Source organism: Nicotiana tabacum, chromosome 10, assembly GCF_000715075.1.
Source record: "Nicotiana tabacum cultivar K326 chromosome 10, ASM71507v2, whole genome shotgun sequence".
Classification (NCBI taxonomy): domain Eukaryota; kingdom Viridiplantae; phylum Streptophyta; class Magnoliopsida; order Solanales; family Solanaceae; genus Nicotiana; species Nicotiana tabacum.
In genome coordinates, this window is record NC_134089.1 from 50,041,812 (window position 1) to 50,053,942 (window position 12,131).

Sequence of the window (12,131 nt, forward strand, 5' to 3'; positions counted from 1 at the left end):
GGCTTGTGAGGATTTTGACTGAGTAAGGCCGAGGGCCTATGTTGTGAGGATTTGATACTGATTATGAGGCCGAGGGCCTGAGATATGTGTGCCGTGATGTGGCTTGATTGATATGGGGGCTGAGGGCCTAGTGATGATGCCACGAGATGGCTTGATATTGCGCTTGGGCCGTAAGGGGCCTCTCCAGGAGTCTGTACACCTCCAGTGAGAACGGGTACCTATTTGTGTTGTGAGATTCAGCCAGAGGGGCTGGTATTATTCTATTTGATTGCCCGAGGGGCTGGTACTGTTCTGAGATGTTGCCCGAGGGGCGAATTTGTTGATACTATGCCCGAGGGGCGAGCCTTTATATGTTTACTTTTCATAATTGACTGTCAATTACCTGCTTAATTATTGAAAAAAAGCTTTTCATGAAATTACATTTTAGTTAAAGGATTTTACCTATCTTTCACTGATTTACTAAATTTAAATGGTTTTACTGCTTCATTATAGAATGTTTTGTGCCTTACGTGATTTCTTGCTTTCAGTCTTTATTTACATTTGTTACTCACTAAGCTGGAGTACTCCCTTTACTCCCTACACCCCTGTGTGCAGATTCAGGCATTGCTGATCCTGCCAGTGCGAGTTGAGTGCTCCCGGCGGACATTCGGAGTTCACGAGGTAGCTGTTTGACGTCCGCAGACCCGTGTTTCTCCCTCTTTATCATTTCTATTTCTGATCAGACAATTGTAATAGTTTATAGATTCATCGGATTTGTAGTAGGATTTATAGATGCTCATGACTAGTGACACCCCGGTATCGGGCTGTGTTGGGTTATTTTCCGCGAATTATGCTATTATCTGATAACTTTGGATTACCTTATCATACTTTAGATTTATTTCTTATGGTTTAACTGTTAATATTTGGAAATGGGAAGTGTCGGCTGGCCTTGTCTTCATGAGAGGCGACATCACGACCGGGTTTGGGGAGGGTCGTGACAGCAAGCGACCTTGCAAAGGTCAAATTGGAAGTTGATAAAAAATGCACATGTGATTGTAGATGCATCTATTAAACTCATACAATGGTAAAAAGTCCATATGGTAGGTGATTGGGCTCATATATGTCACGAACCAATTTCCTTTATTGGCCGTGATGACACCCAACATTGCTATTAGGCAAGCCAATGATGAACCATCAACACAAACAACCATTCTAATACTTTTAAAATCAAGAATTATAATAATAAAGTGGAGTTAAGTTTCGAAATCGTGGCAAAGTACTTTCAATCTTGCTAAGTCACAAAATATGAACAAAACATAAAGTGAAGTGATATGAATATTAGGTACAACTATGAACATCTACAATAATCCCCAAAATCCAGTGTCAAAAGTGTATGAGCATCTTGTAGGATATACAAAATCACTACAACTACTGTATGGAATGAAAAATAGACAGAATAAGATAAAAATATAGGAAAAGAGTCTCTGGGTGTTGCGGGTCAAAGCATGGAAAGAAGCTCATCACTAAGTCTCTAGATGATGCCACTATGAGCCCAAGTGACCATCTGATATACATGTCTCAGTACCTACACAATTAGGGCTAAAGTGTAGTATGAGGATGTAAATCAATACGTACCAAGTAAGTATCTAGTCTAACCTCTGAGAAGTAGTGATGAGGGATCGACTCATATGCGCTTTGAAAATATATTCGAATATTACGCACGAATTGTGCCTAGGTCGTGCGGCCTGATCCACAAGAATAGAGTTATGTAACATCACCGTATTCGTACGCCCGGATCTATAGATGCATCTCATAATACTACCGAGGTCGACGACCCGATCCATAATAATATTTTATAGCACTACCAAGACGTAGGACCCGATCACATTTCTATTATCTATTATATAGAAGAGGCAAGTGAGGTCGACCAAGGGCATAAATGTAATTTCACTCTGCCATAAAGTTTTGTGCTCCATTAGACACACTACAGTGTTCTAGAACCATCTCGTCTTCCATCTCTTCTATTCCAACAGAGCAGAAGTATTCTTTTCAGATCTTCAGACTTTCAAGAATACTTTTATCTCTCTTCATTTTTCTTCCATCTCTTGCAATTTCAGGTATGATTGTCTCTCAATCCTCTCTCTACTATTTTTGTCTTTGCCTTTTCGACATCTCTTAACAAATTTTAATTTCATAGCTGAATTTTTGGTTGTTGTTGTTGTCCTATGGTGACATTATTATGTCTATAGAGGGAAGGAGAACTAAAAATTTTGGGCTGAAATTTGTTGCTTTGATACGATTTCTCTTTCTATTTTTTCTACGTCATGGTTTATTCGAAGTTCTCTTCTAACTTTTCGTTTTCGCCAAAGAAGTCGAAAATAGAGAAAATCAAACCAAAATACAATACCAAAGCAGACTATAAGTTCTCTTATTCAGAGAAACTCAAGGAAAATAGGAAATCAAAATGCATTTCAGAACACCTATCAACATAAATCATACTGTATTTTGGAGATGATCCCATGGACATGTGATCCTGAATCAGATTCAACATTCAAAACTTTTCTCAACTGTTACTTGTATTGTTGTTTCAGTGGAAGACAGATTCAGCCACTCCTGCCTCTCTCACTTATTTCTACTTCCATTCATTGGACATGTTCTCATACTTGCAATTTGCATTCTCATCACACACTGACGATAGTACGATGGAAAAAGTTCCTTCATATTTACTAATTCTCTCTTGCAATCATAAATACAATCAAATTGGAATGAAAAAAAACTGACAGAAGGGCTAGGCGTTATATAGACTGATGTCGGCGGACAAAAACAAATCCCTTTTAATACAACAATGAGCTAATAAAGCTGAATTAAAAGATGGCTTTTCTGTGACAATGTTACTATTGCATTGTCGCAATAACACTCTATATAGATGAGTATAATTAGCGGAAATGGTATGATTCGTTGGAGTATCCTAATTCCAGTTTCAATCCGAACTAAAAAAACAAACAATAAAGAAGTTGTCATGTATAAATCCTCAACATATGTATTATGTAGTTTCTCTTTATTCTTTGACTAGCCATTTTGACTTTAGCACTTTTGCATGTTAAAAGGATAATTTGTATCTCTGCAGTAGAACAGTCACGTCCGATGGCTCTAAGCGCTGGCTGCACAACATAGAAGCCTAAGGTTGACGTTCTGACTGACACTGTCACTTTTTATTTTAAGATTTTGTTATTTTGGTCTTTTGCTTAAATTTTGTAGTTGCGCTTGTTTCCTTTAAGAGGATTTTTTATGAAATTCAAGGTTGCACGATAGAGATTAATGATAACTTGAAGCAGGTTTATCTATTACATGAATTTTGTGATTATTTCTCATCTTCATTTCTTCTACTGTAGGTACACTCACTAAAATACATATCCTGCATTTTACTGTTACGAAGTCTGGGAAAAAATTTATCAATGTTAATTGTTGAAAAAATTACGCTTAAAATATCAGCATCTCCTAATGGATAGCTGAATAAAGCACTTATGCATATAATCCAATTAGATTTACCTCCTTTAAGAGAGTGGACTAATATCTAGAATTCTGGATTTTAATCGATCCACCAATCCTGCTCTATGTTAAACTACTATATGTTGTTGCAACACATTCTCTCAGTACATTCTATCTGATTGATTTGGTGCAAAAAGCTTCCTTTTCTTACTCTACTTTTGAGATTTTTTTGGTTTCTTTGTTTGCCTTTTTTGGGGTCGCGGTTGGAGGGTCATGAAAACTAGAGTTTGTTTTAAGAATTTCTTTTTCGCTATTTTTAATATGTCGATGTATGTGCACCAAATTGTATATTTGCTTTTTTTCTTTTTGAAGCATGTTCTCTCTTTATCATTAATTTCTTCAAACTTACTGGGTACACTAATTTACCTTCGATATTTCTCTATCTATTTCTCTTTTGAGGAAATGAAAAAGAGAATTAAGGCCACTAATATTCTAATGTTTATCATTATACTAGAAATGAAATTCTTAAAAGGTAATATAAGGTTAGTATATCTCGGATATTTATACATTTTTTTATCTATCAAAAGATTTATTATTAGAGGGTGGATTGTATATTTAATTCCTCATGAAGATTGTCTTTTGCATGTTAAAGATGTTTCAAACTCTTTTGAGGATATATATAAAGGTATGCCAAACTATCATTCTTTTTTTTTTTTGTTATTGATTGTTTTGTTTATGCTCTATAATCTTTTAAACTATAAACAAACGCGCTATCTGCAAATGCCAATAATTTGTGCGTCAAAATGAATTGATACTTTAACATAATCAGCTAGATCCTTTTTAAGCTGTGAGCAAACATATTATCTGCACATGTGAATGAGTTATGTGTCAATTGAGTTGATGCATTAACTTAGTTAGCTATGTCATTTTTCTTACCACTAATTTTTTCAAGGAAAAGTGATGGGATGGTCATGGTACACGTTGGCAATAAAAGATATATGGCATTTGTGCTAACCAACGTTACTTGAGGAAGTATATATTATATTTGAAGTTAAAGCCTAGAAGCCAGCAGCATACTTTGCTAATAGTTTTGGACTGCTCATCTTATCCAAAACTCAATTGCAAGTAGCTTCAGTATTCCATCTTCTTTCAAGAAAAGCAATTTTTTGGCATCCATCTATGCGGCAGTTGTGTTTATAAGTTTCAAATATAGTATTAGGTTGTCATGGTGATCCAAAATGAATAAGCCTCTTCTCCTTGATTGCCCATATTGTATGCTTCTGAGTTCAAGAATTTAGAACTGACATGTCTAAGGAAATTTAAAGAAGAGGGGCAACAATATTGTCCTATTCTATTCTTGTTCTTTCTTTCCTTCCTATAATTTTTTATACATATATATTATATGTACATTGACACCTGACAATTCTCATCACTTCGCAATTCTACAGGTGCGAAAGATGCAAAAAGGACACGACTGACCACAACATCATCAATGCATCAAGCATCAAATTTTCTGAATATGTAAATAGTAATAGTAAGTTCATGGCAGTAAAAAATGTGCTACTTACAATATTTCGTAACTTGTGTACAACTTGATTTTGTTTCTAAATGCATCGATGATATGAAGGTTCGTGGATGTGAAGAATGTATTCTTTGGCAGCCACACAACATGCATGAGTGCATATTTTGTTCAGAAATGAATATAAATTATTTGAAGCTGTTAATTTCAACACTGACAATATTGGGCCCGTGCTTACGGGCCATAACCATCTAGTAGGAATAGAGAAACTTTCATCGGGCCACTAGCCCCACATGTGAAGGTACGTGCGAGTCGAGAAGTCCCTGAACTACCGATCACATAAGAACACACGAGGATATGAATGTAAGAGAAAACATAATTGTTACCGACAATCAAATATCCCGCCAAAACTCAAAGTAAAGAGGCTTGGTCAAATATGTAAATTCTAGTCTCAAGTTCAGCTATGAATTTAAGTAATCAAAAAGGAAAGATTAATTCAAGTATAACAGTTAAGGCATGATGTAGGTATAATTCTACCTGGGCATAAACTAGAATCTAGCTTACGCACGGGCACTCGTCACCTCGTATGTATGTAGCACCCAAAACACATAGCACATAACAAGTAAAAATACCTATGGGGATAATTTCCTCTTATTAGATTAGACAAGAGACTTACCTTGCTTCCAAGTCCACTACTCGGCTCCCACACCTCACTAACGCCTCAAATTGATGCCGAGCAACTCGAAACTAGCCAAAAGGACGTGCAAACCAATCAATATATGCTTAAGAACTCATAATATAACTATTAGAATTAACTTCCAACCCCACTCGGAAAGTCAACAAAAGTCCACCCCGGACTCAAGCCCGAATTCTAGAAATTTTTGAAGATAAATATCACCCATGGAATCACGAACTTAAATGTATAATTTATACATAATTTCATAACCAATTTCGTGGTCAAATCTCACTTTTTCCAGTTCTAATTTTTCTATCCAAGACCAAAAAAATCTACTAAGTTTCATGTTAAAGTCCTCACATAATACATATATTCAACTCACAATAAGTACAAATCACTTACCTAGTGATGATTAATGAAAATGGCCCGTCAAAAAGCTCCCCTATCGCCCCAAGCCAAGAAAAAATAGGGCGAATGAGCCTAAGTCTCGTATTGAAACTTTTAATCTGTGCAAGTGTCCTTCATCGCGATCGTGAAGGCCAAATGATGCCTCAGCCAACCTTTCACATTTCTGGGCCCACAACCGCGTTTGCGAAGGCCAAATCCTGACATCCCATTCCTTCCTCTTCCTTCTTCGTGTTCGCATAGGCTTCTTCACGTTCGCAAAGAGGAGCTAGGTCATCCATTGCGTTCGCAGGGGGCATTCTTCGCGTTCACAAAGAGCAACCACTGCACCCCTCCAAAATCCTTCTTCGCGATTGCGGGACCACATTCGCGATCGCGAAGGACACTAGCACCATAAAATTTTTATCAACTTCAACATCGCTCAAGGTTGTCCGAAACTCACCCGAACCACCCGGGATCCCATTCAATTATACCAACAAGTCCATAGGCATAATCTGACCTACTTAAGGTCTCAAAATACTCAAAATCACACACAACCAAGAATCTAACCCCAAACCAAACTTATCAACTTCTAATCATCAAACTTCTTCCAACAAACTCCTAACGCAACGAATCATACTTAGATAACTCGGAATGATGCCAAAATTCATAAACAAGTTCAATATGATAATAGGAATCTATCCATAGGTTTGGAAAACCAAACGGGATCCGATAATGCCAAAGTCCACCCTAGGTAAAACATAGAAAACTCTAAAACCTTCAAAATACCAACTTCTAACAATAATTACCGAAACACTCTCGGTCCACTTGAAACTCGATTCGAAAGTTCAAAATTGTCATATGAACCTATTGGAACCTTCAATTCCTGATTTTGAGGTCGTTTACTCAAATTGTTGACTTAAGTAATACTTTTCCAATTAGGCCACTATTATATAACGAAATATTTGCACTTCAACCCGAACCCTTCCAAAATCAAACCAACCTCCCCCGAAAGTCATAAAATAGGAAAAACACATATGGGAAGTCTTAAGTAGGGGCACAGTATTTTTGAAAGCAAATCGACCGATCAGGTCATTTTGTTTTCCACCTTTTAAACAAATATTTATCCTTGAACGAGTTTAAAATCATAGTTGAAGTGCCAAATATGTGTGGATATATACTCCGTGTGTCCTCCTTTGTTTCCCAAGTCACCTCATTGACTGGTTGACCCCTCCATTGAACTTTCACAGCTGAAATCTCCTTAGACCTCAACTTGCGAACATGCTTGTCAATAATGGAAACTAGCTCCTCCTCGTAACTCAAGTTCTCATCCATTTGAACTGTGCTATAATCCAACACACGGGGCCTATCAGCATGGTACCTCCAGAGCAAGACACATGAAATACCGGATGAACTCCCAATAGGCTAGGAGGCAAAGCAAACTTGTATGCAACCTCACTAACTCGCTCCCAAACCTCGAACGAACTAATAAATCTCAGATTCAACTTGTCTCTCATTCTGAATCTCATGATATCCTTCATCGGCAAGACTTTCAAAAGAACCTTCTCACCCACCATAAATGACAAATTACTCATTCTGATCTGCATAGCTCTTCTTCTTGGACTGTGCTATGCGAAGCCGCTATTGAATCAACTTTACCTTATCCAAGGCATCCTTTACCAAATTACTGCCATATAACCTAGCCTCCCCAAGCTCGAACCAACCGATAGGAGAACGACATCGTCGGCCACATAAGACCTCAAAAGGAGACATCTCGATACTGGATAGATAACTGATGTATAAGCAAATTCGGACAATGGTAAGAATCATTCCTACTGCCCTCCAAAGTCAATCATACATGCTCTAAGCATATCCTCCAGGATCTGAACTGTCTAATCCGACTGCCCGTCGGTCTGCGGATGAAAGGCTGTGCTGAGCTCTACCTAGGTACCCAACTCACTCTGTAATGCTCTCCAAAAAAGCGAAATGAACTAAGTTCCTTGATCTGAAATAATGGAAATAGGCAAGCCATGTCACCGGACGATCTCCTGGATATAAATATTGGCCAACCTCTCCGAAGTATAAATAGTCATCACCTGAATAAAGTGCACAAACTAGGTCAGTCTATCGGCAATGACCCAAAAATATCAAATTTCCGCAACGACTGCTGCAAACCAACCATGAAATCCATAATGATGCGCTCCTATTTCCACTCCAGTATAACCATTTTTTGAAGTAAGCCACCTGGCCTCTAATGCTCGTACTTAACCTGCTGGTAATTAAAACATCTCGACACATACTCAACTATGTCCTTCTTCATCCACCCCCACCAGTAATGCTGCCTTAGGTCAGAAACATCTTCGTAGTACCTGGATGAATGAAATAACACAAACTATGTGCCTCCTCTAGAATCGACTCCCTCAGGCCATCGACATTAGTAACATATAAGCGAACCTGGAGCCACAGAACACCATCATCCCGGATAGTAACCTCCTTGGCATTACCTCAAAGTACCAACTCTCTAAGAACCATCAAGTGTGGATCCTCATACTGACGAGCCTTAATCCGCTCGAATGAATATTGAGCCACAACAATGCGAGAACTCGATTGGGCTCTAAAATATCCAATCTCACACTGCGTTTAGCTAAGGACTAAATGTCTAAAGCCAATGTCCTCTCCTCTGCTGGAATTAATGCCAAACTACCCGTACTGTTAGCCTTTCTGCTCAAGGCATCCGCGACCACATTCGCCTTGCCCTGATGACAAAGAATGGTAATATCACAGTTCTTTAGTAACTCAAGCCACCTGCACTACATTAGATAAATATCCTTCTACTTAAATAGATGCTGCAAGCTACAGTGATCGATGTAAACCTCCATGACACTCCATAAGGATAATGCTTCCAGATCTTAAGAGTATGAACTATCGCAACCAACTCCAAATTGTGCACATGGTAATTCTTGTCATTGGGCCTCAACTGATGAGAAGCATACACAATAACTCGCTCTTCTTGCATCAACACACAACCTAACCCAACACATGAAGCATCGCAATACACAGTGTAATCCCAAAACCGAAAGGTAAAACTAATACTTATGCGGTAGTCAATGCAGTCTTGAGCTTCTAAAAGCTCGACTCGCAATCATCGGACCATTTGTAGTGAACGCTCTTATGGGTCAATCTAGTTAAAGGAGCTACAGTAGATGAGAATTCCTCTACAAACCGACGATAATAACCTGCTAGCCCCAAAAACTCTTGATCTCAATCATTGTGGTAGGACGACCCTAACTCTGAACTTCCTCGATCTTCTTGGGGCTCAACTTAATACCCTCACCGGATATAGCATGCCCCAAGAAAGGCACAAAATCTAACCAGAACTCATACTTGGAGAACTTAGCATACAATTTTTGTTCCCGCAAAGTCTAAAGTACTATCCTCAAATGTTGCTCATGCTCCTATATGCTACGCGAGTAGATCAATATGCCATCAATGAAGACAATAACAAATGAGTCAAGATATGTCATGAACACCCAATTCATCAAATCCATAAATGTTGTTGGAGCTTTAGTCAAGCCAAAGGACATAACCAGGAACTCATAGTATCCATATCTAGTCCGAAAAGCCGTATTCGGAAAATCTGAATTATGAATCCTCTGCTGATGATACCCAAATCTCAAGTCGATCTTCGAGAACACTCTAGAACCCTTAATCTGATCAAATAAATCGTTAAGTCCAGCAATAAAAACTTATTCTTGATGGTAACCTTATTAGCTAGTGATAATCAATGCACATACGCATAATCCCATCCTTTTCCTTCACAAATAATATCGGTGCGCACTAAGGAAACACACTCGGCCTGATAAACCCCTTCTCGAGCAACTCCTAAAGCTGCTCCTTCAGCTTTCTCAACTTAACATGAGTCATATGATAAGGTAGGATAGAGATAGGCTGGGCTCCTTGTGCCAAATTAATGCCAAAATCGATATCACGATCCGGCGACATGCTTAGTAAATCAATAGGAAATACATCAAAAAACTCCCGCACTATATGCACTAAATCTATCTTGGGAGTCTCTACAACAATATCTTGAACAAAGTCCAGATAGGTCAAACAACCCTTCTTGATCATATGTCGAGCCTTCAAGAATGAAATAACCTGACTGGATGTACTACTAGATGAACCTCTCTACTTAAGCCTAGGCAACTCTCGAGTGTTGATTCCAAACGCACCCGCAAGTGTACGTGGTCGACAAATAGTAAAATGATGAGAAAGTATCGTCCCGCGAGAATTAATAATCAACTATTTTCCAATCTAAACTATGTATAAATTTCTTGCTCAAGGATTTTTACTACTAAAGTTACTACGAAATTACTAAATAGTCAAACAATTCAAAGATGCAAAGCAATCAAGTAAACACTTAGAAAGAATTCAATGAGGTGGGAATATTCCAGTGTTATGAGATTAATGTCTCTCCAATTGCGTTCTATGGGTTGATTTAATCACTTGATTAACTAATTTGTTAATTAGCAGAGCTTATTATGCTCGTGAAGTTCTTTCAACGCTTCGCGCGCGTATTCAAGTAACCTAAGACTATATGTCTATAGAATCAGAACTAACAAGAATGTATGCATATTTCTTGTGAAAATAACAAAGTAAGGGAACTAGAATATATCGATCCTAATCGCGAATCTATTCTCCGGTGTCTGAATTGAAGAACTTACTCTATTCAATCTTATATGCAATCTATAATTTCCACTTTTGAGTTCAACTATAAACTCGTAGATAGTATTTTATTGTTAGCTATGCAATAGAAAAAATTAATTGCAGGATTGAATAAACAAATTAATATAATAATTCAAGCAAAACAATCAACCATCAAACTATAATAGACAATAACGACCCATAACCCCAGAATCATGAGGTTCTTAGCCACTCATGTTCATGACAACAATCAAACTAGTATTCTTAAACATAAAGTTATAAATACTAGATGAAAGATGGAAGAATTAATGAATTTCGTTGTCCGTTTGTGTTTCTATGCGTTTTCCACCTTCAAAATTGTCCAACCCTCAAATAATCACGTTTAAAGGGTATTTATAGGTTATGGTCGGAGTTCTCATGCTCAAATTCAAGTGAAAAATGTTTAATGCACGGACTGGAAAAGGATAAGGCCTCAAAGCTCGAGAGGTCTGGCTTGTAGCACGCCCTGGAGCTCGCCTGGTCTTTTCTTCGTACGGTGGATCTTGCCTAGGACCAGGCATCGCCTGGCCTGGTGCCTGGTTCTAGGACTTGTTTGATTTTTCCTTTATACGCTCTTTTTGTGTTCTTTGATATCCTGGTGTGCAACCTTCATGGATTTTCATCCTCCAATTATCCTACACATAAAAAGATACAATTAAGCTCACATTCAAATCAAATGCTCAAATATACTTTAAGGACTCATATATATCAAAGGAAATACCTCACTCTCACAAAGAATCACATTCATGCAATCGGTACCATAAGTTTGCCCTTAATGTATACCTCTACTAATGTAGACTTGCTCGATCTAAAATAAATTAGGACTTTTTTATGGTTGTAGTGTGGGCTAAGGTACGAGGAGAATATATTTAGGAATAGTGGTTCACCCTCCTGAGCACTTTAACACATCACATAATAAACTTTCACTGCACATTAGGGGTGGCCATAATACCGACCGAATCGAAAAACCGGCCGAACCGTGAATTTTGGTTTTTCGGTTTCGGTTTAATCAGTTTTTTGGTCGGTGCATGGTTTTAAAATTATTAATTTTTGGTTTTTTAGTGCGGTTTACGGTTTTTGTATTTTGGTTTTCGGTTAAACCGAAATTCACAGGTATTAGTCCCTCTCTGAAATCAAAAACTAAACTGTGTCTTATATCTTCCACACAACTCTTTCCGATTCTTCCTTTATGCTATCTTGTCTTTAAGGCATTAAACATGCCAATACGCAATAACACAACTTCTTCGATTTGTTGTGGTGCATCTGACCAAACCTTTTTTTCATGCACTTGTGATATATTTAAAGAAGTTATTAAACATACCAATACGCAATAACACAACACAA

The 12,131-nt window shown here is 37.8% G+C and overlaps 1 long non-coding RNA gene across 2 annotated transcripts; it reads left to right on the top strand.

The window, feature by feature from the left end:
• The first annotated feature begins 2,002 nt into the window (after window positions 1-2,002).
• LOC107762568 (uncharacterized) lies at window positions 2,003-5,117 on the top strand. 2 transcript variants are annotated; one of them, XR_012695935.1, is made up of 3 exons: window positions 2,003-2,096; window positions 3,087-3,162; window positions 4,917-5,117. It is a non-coding gene; the product is annotated as an uncharacterized LOC107762568 (long non-coding RNA). The 2 variants fall into 2 exon arrangements; XR_001642834.2 differs by having other exon boundaries at window positions 3,107-3,162.
• The last annotated feature ends 7,014 nt before the right edge of the window (window positions 5,118-12,131 follow it).